We start from the raw sequence: 12,848 nt of genomic DNA, 5'->3' as shown, positions 1-12,848 counted from the left end.
TCACCATCATCACTTTCATGTAAACAACAAAAAAATGTTATGTTCTTCTGTCCTTAAAAGCTTGAACATCCTGTCTTTGTTGAGTAAGATGACAGGACCCTTGGAAGAAAAAGCTTAAGTGTAAAAAAAATCTTAAATAGAGGAAATTACATTTTTTTTCAGCTAGCAACTAAAACTGAATAAGCAAGAGCCACTGGCAACCTTGTGACGAATTTGGACATCCTGAACATAAAAAATGATCTCAGTATGTTCCCTACTTCAGAAGAGCCGACCAGGTAATTGTTTAGAGAGAATTAAAGCTTCCTATTAAAATTCCCTCCTTCACTGTGGGATTAGCTCATGCAGGCAGGAGTTCTATAATGCTTACTCCTCAAAGCTACTCCAAAGTTAGCTTTTACACTTACTCCTCTGAACCACTTCATGCCTCTGCCTCTTCCATCAACACTGTTCCTTCAAACAGAACTGAGACTCACTACTCTTTCTTCACAGAACACACCCATTTTATTATCTCTAGGGGAATAATTGGCACTAAATTTCCAAGAAACAAAGTACAACCTAAACTATAACTTACCTATCTTCTCACATAATCTGAAACTTGAAACTGAATGAGGGTTGCCCTAAAAATCCTTTAAAATTTGGAACTCTCCTATGACAGAAGGTTTATAAAAATAGTTGTTTAACAAGGATTGCTACAATTGTTCTCAAACAAGCAAGAACAAGAAACCACTTTCTCCTAGAAGGTAAGAACACTATAATTTGTCTTAAAAATATCAACTAAAGGTAGACAACACAGCAAATACTCAGGTCCAAGAGACATTATTAAACTTCAGATAGGAAAAGCCCACAGCTTTACCACAGGAAAGCTACTAAATATCCTAAAATCATGAAAGCCAACTATTAAAAATTTAAAGGTTATGTCAAAATTTGGACACACAATCTATGTACAGATGAGTTATCAGGTGTACAAAACAAGTACTAAAATCAAGAAATATGCTTAAAAATAACAATCACCTAATTTATTACACTGTGATCCAAAGTTCAAAGGAATGCTCAAGGTGAAGACTATAAAGTCAGTCTAGGAGGTGCCTGCGGGGTGCAGTTGGTTAGGCATCCGACTCCTGGTTTCAGCTTAGGTTGTGATCTCGAGGTCATGAAACTGAGCTCCGTGTAGGGCTCCATGCTTGGCATGGTCTCCTTGAGATTCTCTCTCCTTCTCCCTCTGCCTCTCCTGCTTGTGCTCTCTAAAAAAAATTTCAACTTAAAACTGACTATATATTAATAAGAGATTTCAAGATGAAGCACATGGAAACACCGCTTCACATGTATCTATGGTTCCTATTCTCATCTTCCCCTCCAACAAAAATATAAGCTAAAGACATCAAAGACATTAAACAGGGAGAGCAAAGCGTGGAAAAAGGAGTATACAAAAAAGTGAATTATAAGCACACAGCAAGGAATATTTTAGTAGCCTTTTCAGATAAATGCGGATTTTTTATTTATTTGACACAGAGAGAGCACAAGGCGGGGAAGCAGCAAGCAGAGGGAGAGGGACAGGGTGCAGTAGGCTCCCCAGCGAACAAGGAGCCTGATGTGGGGCTCAATCCCAGGACTCTGGGATCATGACCCCAGCAGACGGCAGATGCTTAACTGACTGAGCCACCCAGGAGCCCCGGATATTCTCCTCTGATTCTACACCAAAACTGGACAACTGGTTGCAATATACTGGAATGGAAAACCTTACCAATAAACTTTAGGTCTGCTTTAACATTAAAATCCATAGGTCTAGCCAGAATTTAGGAAAGAAATTCTTAGGCATGCATGATTTTGTAACATTATGCACTATGCATTGGTCACTAGAGAAATACTTGTATAAAGTTATGCAGATCTTCAAAATTGACACATTATATATAATTTTTTAAAAACTATGCTTCACTGGGACACCTGGGTGGTTCAGAGGTTAAGCATCTGCCTTCTGCCCAAGGCGTGAACCTGGAGACCCAGACAGAGTCCCACATTTGGCTCCCTACAGGGAGCCTGCTTCACTCTCTGCCTGTGTTCTCTGCCTCTCTGTCTCTCATGAATAAATAAATTTTTAAAATCTTAAATAAAAATAAAAATCTGTGTTCATTAACATCACGAGTACTATAAAAAAATTTTTTTTTTTTTTTAAATATTGGGAAGCTGTCAAGGGCACAGGGGCTGATACAAATTTTCCAATATTCTCAGTTTCACTTGAAAACTAGAACTTTATCACTGACCATAAATAGTGTTGATCTTTTCCTTAAAGCAACAGGCTGATTTTGTTTATTTTTAAGAAAATGTCAGCCTAATACCCGAGTCTGAATAGCCATAGTTTTTCAGGTATTCATGAAAAAAGTAAAAAAGGTAAAATAAGTGGCTGGTTCAGCTTGCAACTCCAATAATTACACAAATGCTTTTCCTACAGACAACCATTATACCCTCAATATGGCAATAAAATTGTGTTTGAAGCATATTTTCCATTTTGTCATACTACGTTGAAATAATATGTACGAGAGCCAAGATTTGATTTAAAAAAACTTTTTTTTAAAAACTTCTTCATCAAGTGCATTTAGGTTAAAGTTTTTTTTTAGTGCATGACAAAAAAAGAATACAATGACTAGGAATACAGCGTAGTGCTCTGACTTGATCTGCCCTAAGGTGCCGGAAGTTTTACTCACCACTGCTTTTGTACCATTGGTACAAATGTCAACACAGTGAAAAAAGGCAAAAAACATCTCAGTATTATTTTAAAAATAGTTTTGTATTTGCAGACTCCTGAAAATGTCCAGGCAATCCCCAGGATTCCTTAGAGCATATTTAAAAACCCTGAGCTAGACAATTTGTTAAGCTGTTCACAATCACAATTATTCTTTCTAGTCCTTACTCATGCCTTAATGAATAATTTCAATGGGAGAAGTGATGCTACAGAGAAATAAAAGTTTGATAGAGAACAAGAATGAATACATTAGTATACTCTTTTATCATCATTTATAGATACTTTCCCAACTTTATTCTCAACAACTCTAAGTAGTATATGCCATCGTTCTCACTGAGGAAACAAGGAGGTAGGAAAGGTTCAAAAAGGAGGTACAAATTTTGCCTAAAAATTCATTGTACTGGTGGGATTATAGGTGACATTAATTTTTTTCTTTATACTTTTTTGTTCGAAACACTTTAATGAGAAAATTCAAAAGATAAACATTTAAAAACTCAGCCACTCTGATATTCAATGCAGTATCTCAAGAAGCACAATTTCAAGAGAAAAAAAAACAGATCCACATATTTTTTTATCCCTAATCTTCTTTATTATCTGTACAGTACAGAATTCAAGATTACTGAGGGAATTCCTGAGTTTTGTTATCAAGGAGTTTATCATAACTTCTCAATCTTAAAAGTAGCAGCTTATAAATTTGGTAGCATTACATAGTAATAGTACTATTCTCAGTGTATCCTTAAAACACAAGGTAAGAGTTGGATGCAATATGCATACCACTTTGACACCCAAAGCCTGTTAGTTTATATTTACAGTTTTTATTTTATTGATAGCCTCAGTCCCATTAACTGAGAACTTTCAGAAAGTCTCCCAATTTGTTTTAGAATAAAGTGACTTGGAAAAATATATCCCAATGTATAAACTCTAGAAATATAAGTTTTAGAAGACACAGATAATTAGAATTTTATTTTACGATTTTACGTAACATTTTCCATTTCCTTTCCAGAAGCTTTTGCCAAAAACTGCTATTAAATGGACAAAACAGATTTTCTTTCATCTTTTTCTTTTCTATAAGGCAAAGAAGAAGCAAACAACAAGTAGAAGTAATCCACCACTGGGGCTATCAGTTCACTGTATATTTTCAAAATAAAGTTATTTAACAAAATGCTAAGGTTTTTTTTTTTTTTTCCTTAAAATTTTATTTATTTATTCATGAGAGACACAGGCAGAGGGGAAACTCAATCCCAGGACCCCAGGATCATGACCTGAGCCAAAGGCAGATGCTCAGTGAACCACTCAGGGGTCTCATGAAATGCTAAATTTTGAATGTGAGAAAAAAAAAATCTATTTTATTAAAACTACATATCTACTGAAATAAATATTCAAAGCAACTAATGAAAAACTCAGCAAAATGTATAATGTAGTGAAAGTGATGATTCCAAGAAGCCAATAATTTAATGTAATCAAAATTATTTACAACTGCTTTAAATAAATGCTCTCTTCCTTTAACATCTTTATTGAGTCTACTTTCACAAGAGTTAGAAACATTCAATTCCTCACCCCTGGAAAAGATTACCTAGCAAATTATCCCATGAGATCAGAATCTGGTTTAAATTTAAACGTCTCATTGGTTATATGTTTAAAATATATAAAGTATATAAAGGAGCTTAACTACAAAATACAAAATAGTATAAGAATAAGCTTTAGAAACCAGCTCAATGTAAAATCCAAAATAGAACATTAGATAATTACTCTCTGGTTAAAGAGACTAGGATTCTTAATTAATTAATTTATTTATTTATTTATTTATAGTTTTGATTTCTTTTTTTAAGATTTTATTTATTTATTCATGAAAGACACAGAGAGAGAGAGAGAGAGAGAGAGAGGGGCAGAGACACAGGCAGAGGGAGAAGCAGGCTCCATGCAGGGAGCCCGACGTGGGACTTGATCCCAGGACTCCAGGATCATGCCCTGGCCCAAAGGCAGGTGCTGAACCACTGAGCCACCCAGGGATCCCCTAGGATCCTTAATTTAAAAGTGAGCATATTTCTAGTACTCAAGTACAATCAATTTTAATCACAGTTATATTCCAGAATATCATTCTGCATAATAAAAACCAGATGGAAATTCTTCAGTTCATGTTGCAAATATTTTTTCTTTTGATAATTTAAATATTATTTAAAATATGGTGCATTTCCTAAATGTTCATTTTTTTCTTTTATAAATGTTAAGGCTCTCTGGAAACAGTTTAAAACTCTTGATCCTCTATTAATGCAGAGCAAAAATTCTAAGTTTCTAGTGAAATGGAATAATCAGTTGCTGTATATTCTTAATTTGACCAACATTAGGAATAAACACACCAGTGTGAGGAAGTATGGAACAGTGTCATTTTTGTTTGTGGCACATTTTAAAAATGGTTTTAATTTTTTAAAGGTAGTACAAAAGTTCCTCATAACCTTTCTTCTTTAAAGTAGAAATTAAAAAAAAATAAAGTAGAAATTCTATGACTAAAGGGATTGGTTTCTGAATTTAATAAATAAAAATAAATAAATAGAGACAGCGCACACATGCAGGCTACTCTCTCCTGCAAATGGATAAATCTATTCTTTGTAGCTGCTTCCAATATGTTCATGAGATTTCCAAATAAATTAAAGACTTAAGTCCCCAAATGTAATTAGTACCTTTCAATAGTATTGCAAAATATTTAAGAACACTGAAAAATACTAGGCTTTCAGCATAAGTACTCCTGTTTATTGAAAAATTTGATGTTGCAACGGATCATTGGGTCAGCCAAAATGTCTGTTTCTTAACTTTTTTAGAAGAAATTCAACCTGGAAAGACTAACAGTAAAAACTTCAGTCTAATCTTTAAGACCATGGAGTCTTCAAAAATGACATGAGGGGAAAAATAAGGCATTTATTTAATCACAACCTTATGTGCTCTTACAAAGTTTAAGATCTTATCAAAGTTTTTCTATAGATTGAACATGTAACATCACTACCACAACAAAATAGAGCACTTTGACTCTGTAGTTCATAAACACTAAACTATTCCTGGTGTGTCAAATTTAGACAGTACTGGTCAATATCCACCCTCTTCATCAATACATACAGAGGACACATTATTTCAAGTGTAGGAAAATGACACTGCATATCAGTGAGTTCTTGGTATTCAATAATAAAACTGTTTTATTTAAAATCACACATTTGGGGGGAAAAAACAAACACCTGTGTAAAATAGCCAAATTTTCTTTGTATCCAGATCTAGTTTTACTGATTAATTTCACTCTCTTAATATTCAAGTACCCACTCCAGAAGTCAAAACTGAACATAAGCAATTTATCATCCAAATCTTAGTTTTTATATTAAAACAACATGCATAATTAGTTCATGTTATCAACCTCTGGATAGGCCTCCTACTAGTCCTGAATTATACTGGAAGATGAATATGATATTTATGTACATGGTCCAAGTTTTATGATCAATTGTTTATTACATCTCAAAAGATGCTCCTTACGCAACGGCTCCTTACTGTGGGAGCTCACTTTCCCTTTATATGGCCATGAGACAATATCAGAATTCTATAGTTAAGGATTGTTCTGAAGACAAAATGATAATCAGTTCTGTAAAGTTAACAGGATTCCAAAGCCAATGTGGAAATTATTCTTTTTGAAGGAAGACAAAGTTTTCTTCAGATATTCTCGAATGTTTGCTACAGTTAATCCTTAAATCTAAATGCTAGACACTTACTTATGTGCACAGGTAAGGTTCTAGGAACCAAGAATACAATGGGGACTGCAATGGTCCTTACCCTCCTTATGCTTACATTTAATAAACTGGTACTATCTATGTGCAGTGTACCATGCCAGCACTTTGGGGCATACAAAGAAGACATCCTGTCCTTGGCTTTACAATTTAGTGGAATAGATAACAAAAATCATATGAGTAACAATAAGAGAACGGTAACAGAATACTGGAAGTGACAGGGGTCAGAAAAAGAGATGACTTTCACGGAGTGAAGAGGGATCATGGGAAGGATGCAAAAGACAGAACAATTGTTTTCATGCTATCATATTTTTTAATCAGCCGAGTTATTATCGGGCTCTTCAGTTATACTCTGATACCTGGCATATCAAAACTAAACTGGCTACAGATGTATCAAAGATTTACTTTGTGGCTTCCTCAGATAAGGCAGCTTCACAACTTATGATGAATGTCAAACAAGAAAATCCAAATGAAAACTTTGTGTTTTGCAGAGTTTAAAAGCAGGATGGGCTCCAAGAAGACCATCACTCAGGGCTCTGTGTCCTTAAAGTTATTTAAGCTCCTTGAGTATCAACTTCCTCTCCTAAAACCTGGCAATGAAGTGACCTAAGTGGTTCTTCCACACTATTTGACTAAGGTACTAACATTTTCTGTTCGATCATCCCGTAAAAATGCAATTCACTGTAAAAACACTGTATATTTCTTCCTCCTACTTCTCTATTGCACAGGGTCCTAAAAGTCAGTAAGGCCACTAACTTATCTTATCTTTTCTAGGCCTCAGTTTCCTCCTCCATAAAGTGAGGGTGGGGACTGGATGACCTAAATCGTCCCTTCCGGCCCTTAAAAAGTCCCATGACTCCATCATGACTCAAATACGATTCCAGAGTCAGCTTTTAGAAGTGATAGGGCTTTGAAGTTAAATGAACGTCTCCCCCCACTTTTTTTTTAAAGAGTCACTTCTTGCTAAGATGGGGTTCCGTTGAGCAAGCCTAAACAGTATTCGAATTACGAAAAAAGGAAGAGTCAAAAAATACACTTGCGAGTTAGCAGCTTTAAGTTGTGAGCGAGCCCTCGATAACAGGTTAGGGGCCACAAGCCAAACAAAAATCCAAGTAGACTGAATTAATCTTAAAAACATTAAAATAAAAACAAAACATTAAAATCAGGGGATCCCTGAGTGGCTCAGCGGTTGAGCGCCTGCCTTCAGCCCAGGTCGTGACCCCAGGTCCTGGGATCGAGTCCCACACCGGGCTCCATGCATGGAGCCCTCTCTCTCTCTGTCTCTGATAATTAAATAAATAAAACCTTAAAAAAAAAATTAAAATCACGATGTTCATTTAGTGTCAACTTTCCGCTCCTTTAAAATGTCATTTCCCGTTACTGTAATACAGGACTGCCTCTGTTCCTTCCAAACAAGAGCTCCAGGGCAAAAAAAAAAAAAAAAAAATGTTTTGCTAAACTAAAAAAAGGAGGGGGGGGGCGGAGGATGGACCGGAGGTTGGAGGGGGGGGAGGAGGCGAGGACGAAGCATATCTCGTGCTTCAACTTGCAAGAGTGAGCTTTCCTCCAAAAAGCCGTCAGTTGTTTTCAGAAGAAGAAAAAAGAAAAAAACTAAAAAAAAATCCCAAAGGCGCGGCTGCCTGGTGCTGGCGGTGCTCGTGCTGGTGCTGGTGCTGGGGGGTAGCTGTGAACACGAGTCCCGGTGCTGACAGCGCTGCGATGGCGACACGGAGACGACGGCGGGCAAGTCCCCGGGCTGCGCGCCGGGCCGTCGGGGCGGAGAGGGGCGCCCCCGCGGGCCCCGGAGCGGCCCCTTTAACAGCCCGCGGCGCGCCCGCGAAGCCGGACTAGGTGGGGCTCCCCGCGCTGCCGGCTGCGGCCACTTCCCGCGGCGGAGGGGGCGCCCCGGCCCCGGCTCGGGCAAACTTTCCCGCGGCCCGGCTGGAGCCCCCGCAGGCGCCCCGCGTCCGGGCTCGGGGCTGCGCGACGCGGGGGCTCCCCTGCCCACAACTTCGGGGCTTCCGCTGTAACTTCCAGCCGCTCCCCGGGGCCCGCGCGGGGGCCGGGGCGGCGGCGGCGGCGGCGGCGGCGGCGGCGGGCAGGAGGGCGCGAGCGGGCGGGGGGGTCCTGGGCTCTCACTTCCTCCGCCATATTTCAGACATTTGACCCCTTCCGCAAAGCGCGCTGCTCCCCCGCGGCGGCGGCGACGGCGGCGGCGGCGGCTCGTCCCCGCAGGGCCCGGGCCCTCGCAGCACCTGCCGCCGCCCCGCCGCCGCCCCCCGGGGTCCCCGCGCGGGGTCCCCGCCCGGCCCGCGCCGCCCCCCGCCCGCGCCCTCCGCCGCCCGGCCCCCGCCCCGCGGCCGCCGCCGCTCCCCTCCGCGGCCACGCACGCGCTCCACCCACCTCTCGCGCTGTCACCGGCTCCCCGCGCCTCGCGCTCCCTCCGGGTCGCTGCTCCCGGCGCCGCGGCGCTCCTGCCGCTGCCGCCGCCGCCGCCGCTCCGGCTGCTTTACACGCCTGACTCGGGGCGAGGTTTGGCGGTGTCGCCGTGACGTCAGGCGTTCGGCCGCGCTCTCGCTTCCGTCCGCGGGCGGGGAAGGGGCGGGGCCGGGGGGCGGGGCCTGGCGCCGGGGGCGGGGCTTCGCGCGCCGGCCGGACACACGCGGCGCCCCGGCGGAGCCCCGGCCGAGCCCCGGGCGGGGTTCCTCCCCTGCCCTCGGCCGGGCCCCCGGCTCCGCGCAGGTGCGCGCGCCGCCCGCCCCGAGCTCCGCGGCTTGCAGGAGCGCGGAGCCCTCCGAAACTTAAAAGGTGTCTTTAATGCAAACGAGCTCAGTCACCAAGGCCACCCGACAGTGGGTGCTCGCGGGTTCCTTTGTGCGGGGAAGGGGCCGCGGAGGCGCTGAGCGCGTGCAGTTCCCGCACCTGGACCGCGCTCGGAGGCCCGCAGGCCGGGGCACGGCGGATTTCCCTCTTGCAAGGGGTTTCTCCTACACTGGTGTCTTAACCCGGGGTGAACCCTTTGCAAAGTCAGCCACCGAACCCATGACCCCAAACAACTTGGCACTCTGTACCTAAATCAACCATTTATTATGCAGTTGCTCTGTACCTAAATCACCCATTATGCAGTTGCTCTGTACCTAAATCAGCTATTTATTATGCAGTTGCATAAAATAAATTGCGTATTTAAAGGCCCGACGCAGGCACTTTAGTTACTCCTAGGTGGCCTTAGGGTGAGACTATTGGGCAAGAGAAAGCACTTTCTGTTCCAAAAATGCCTTGTTCCAAAAAGGGCGGGAACTTCACGAGGGAGCTAATATTATTAAAGACTAAAATACGACTACTCTTCGTACAAAAAACATCATCAGCTCTTTTATGCAACGAAGTTTCGATGAGAAAAAGAGATCCAGCGAGAGCGGAACGCAGAGAAAAGTGGGGGCTGGGAAGTACTTGAAAACTAACTTTGGTTTACTTCCGCTTAACTTCGCTCTAGAAATAAATTTTGATGAACTTGGAAGATTAATTAAAAAGTGTGATGAATTTTACTCCCTTAAAGAATACCAGTGAATGAAAACTAAACACGTTATAAAGAGTAGAGGAGAATGAATTAGGATTATCCTCGGTTTTCTCTAGGTATCTCACAATTTAGGACAATTGAATGTTACATATTCCTGCAATTTCTGTTTGCTTAGAAAACCCTTTTTTTAAGGGAAATTTCAAAGGCAAATTTCAGAGCAAACTGTAGGGATTTTTTTTTAAATTGTATTTGAGAGAGACAGTGTGCCCACGCAAGCTGGGCGCAAGCTGAGCGACGGGAGGCACAGAGGGAGACTCCCTGCTGAGCAGGGAAGCCCCTGTGGGGCTTGATCCAAAAATCCTGGGATCGTGACCAGAGCTGAAGGCAGATGCTTAACCCACTGAGCCACCCAGGCAGCCCAGTCTGTAGGGATTATTATCAATTCCAAAAGAATGAATTTTAAATAAATTAGACTTTACTGATCTTTCAGTTATGGCATGGAACCCGGGGTGACCAAGTCTGAAAGCCTGAAACTCTGGAGTTCATGGAAGCAGATGTTACTTGGGTACACCTGTGGTTTTTCTTCTTTGTTTCAGCTCACTTTGACCTTTGGGCAATTGAGTTTTTTTTTTTTTCGAAGTCAGTTTTAGAAGATTGGAGCTAAGATTATTTAGAGTTTGAGGGAAGACTCTATTTGAATTAAGAATACTTAGGTTTTTCTTCTAAAAAAGTAGAAATCGGACAGCCCGAGGGGTTCAGCGATTTAGTGCCTGCCTTCGGCCCAGGGTGTGATCCTGGGGTTCCAGGATGGAGTCCTGCATCAGGCTCCCTGCAGGGAGCCTGCTTCTCCCTCTGCCTGGGTCTCTGCCTCTCTCTCTCTCTCTCTCTCTGTGTCTCTCATGAATAAATAAATAAATAAAATCTTCAAAAAAAAAAAAGTAGAAATCATTACACTTGCATTAAAGTATTATCTCTATGAAGAGAATACCAGAATCTGCCTGTTTTAACACCAGACTCAGTTTGGGGTTTGGAACCCAGGTTCCTGGCTTCTCAAAATTTTCACCAGGATATTCCACTGGCAACTTCAACTGGTCATGTATGCAGACTGAACTTTTGGCACCAAACTAATTTCTTCTTTTCATTTAATTGTATTACCATCTTTTAAATTAGCCAGTCTGCAAGCCTGACACTCCAGCTCGGCCTTTTTTCAAACCATCGGTCAATTCGGCGCATCTGTGATACAGTAATTCATGTCCACTAAGGCCACACTTGTTCGGGTTGGTGCTGCCTCTCAGCTCCTGGACTTGAGCCACGCCTCCCTACCTTGCCTTGAGGCCTCCGGTCTGGTCCTGCTGTGATCTATTCTGCACCGTGGTGTCAGATGATTTACGGTAAAGTATCCTGAGCAAGTCCCTCTGTCTTCTTCAAAGTTACTCCGTGGCCCTACTGAAATAAGGTTTAAATCCTTGGAGAGTATCTTACTCTTCCTTCTCATTTAAAACTGCCTTCCAGGCAGAGTGGACTTTTCATCCTGCCCAGATACAGTGCTTTCCCACGGCTCTGGTGTGAATAGGTGATTTCCTCTGCCTGGAGTTTCCTTCCCTCTCCTGCCCACTAATAAGGTCCATTTACTTTCTCCCAGAAAGACCATCTTTCCAATCTAATGTGGTCTCTCTTTTGCATTTGCATAAACACTCTATTGCTCTTTTCTTTTGTCACTTGTATTCTCTTTTTCTGTAAAGAGCCAATTGGTAAATATTTAAGGCTTTGTGGGTCATATGATCTGTGCTGCAGCAACTCAACTCTACTTTTGTTGTGCAAAACCAGCCAAGGGATGCTTAATGAATGAGTGGCTTTATTCGAATAAAGCTTTATTAATAGACACTAAATTTTTAATTTCGTATAATTTTCACATGTCACAAATCTCCTCCTCTCCTTCTTCCTTCCCTTCTTTCTCCTTCTCCTTCTTCTTCTCTTCTTCCTCCTCCTTCTTTTTCCTCTTCTTCCTCTTCCTTTTCTTCTTCCATTTAAAAAATGTGAAAACCATTCTCAGCTCATGGCTGTACAAGAACAGGCATTGGACTGGATTTAGCCATGTTTGCCCTGCTGTGCTCAGGTCCAGCTTCATGGGCATGTGACAGGGCTCTGTGATTAAAGGCTCAATGATCAGTTTAAGGCTCTAATGTCACCATCTTGAAATTTTTAATAGTTTTTTTTTGTAACAAAATGCTTGCATTTTTTAAAAAAGATTTTATTTATTCATGGGAGACACAGAAAGAGAGAGAGGCAGAGACACAGGCAGAGGGAGAAGCAGGCTCCACGCAGGGAGCCCGACGTGGGACGTGATCCCAGGTCTCCAGGATCACACCCTGGGTCAAAGGTGCAGGCGTTCAACCGCTGAGCGACCCGGGGATCCCCAGGCTTGCATTTTCATTTTGTGCTGGGTTCCTCCAATTCTGTAGCTGGTCCTGCGTGTACCAGAAGAGAAAAATCCGTAAGATGTATATTTCTCATGTTTGGTGAGGTGGTTTACACATAACAGGTATTCAAAATGTATTTGTTGAGAGGTTCCTCGGGGCTGTATCTGTATTGAGCAATATTGAAGGATGAGATAACACCTACCCAAAGTGCAAAATTGCTTCTGCTCGCTATAAAAGCAGTACAGCTCCGAAGCTTAGGGTTCTCCTCCTGTATCACAACCCTCTGCAAGTATAGGCATCCAGGTTAAGTCTACTTTCATTGCCTCCAGGGCACGTAGGGGATATACAAAGCTGCTGCAAGCACGATACTACTCCTTTTGTTGTGAGTAATAAAGTCCTTTGTCTCTCAAAGCAAA

At 42.0% G+C, this 12,848-nt stretch overlaps 1 protein-coding gene across 2 annotated transcripts in view; it reads right to left on the bottom strand.

Annotated features, from left to right (window-relative positions):
• Positions 1-9,051, bottom strand: part of RAP1B (RAP1B, member of RAS oncogene family) — a 49,428-nt gene extending 40,377 nt beyond the window's left edge. Inside the window, exon 1 of one of the 2 annotated variants that reach the window (XM_038549965.1) lies at positions 8,902-9,051. The gene's annotated coding sequence lies outside the window, so the exon portion shown is untranslated. The remainder of the gene's footprint in view (positions 1-8,901) is intronic. The other variant, XM_038549966.1, reaches the window with a different exon arrangement.
• Between the last annotated feature and the right edge of the window lie 3,797 nt (positions 9,052-12,848).

This window comes from Canis lupus, chromosome 10 (assembly GCF_011100685.1).
Source record: "Canis lupus familiaris isolate Mischka breed German Shepherd chromosome 10, alternate assembly UU_Cfam_GSD_1.0, whole genome shotgun sequence".
In the NCBI taxonomy this organism is placed as follows: Eukaryota; Metazoa; Chordata; class Mammalia; order Carnivora; family Canidae; genus Canis; species Canis lupus.
The sequence above is the reverse complement of the archived record's forward strand: the minus strand, read 5'-3'. Positions and strand labels throughout refer to the sequence as shown.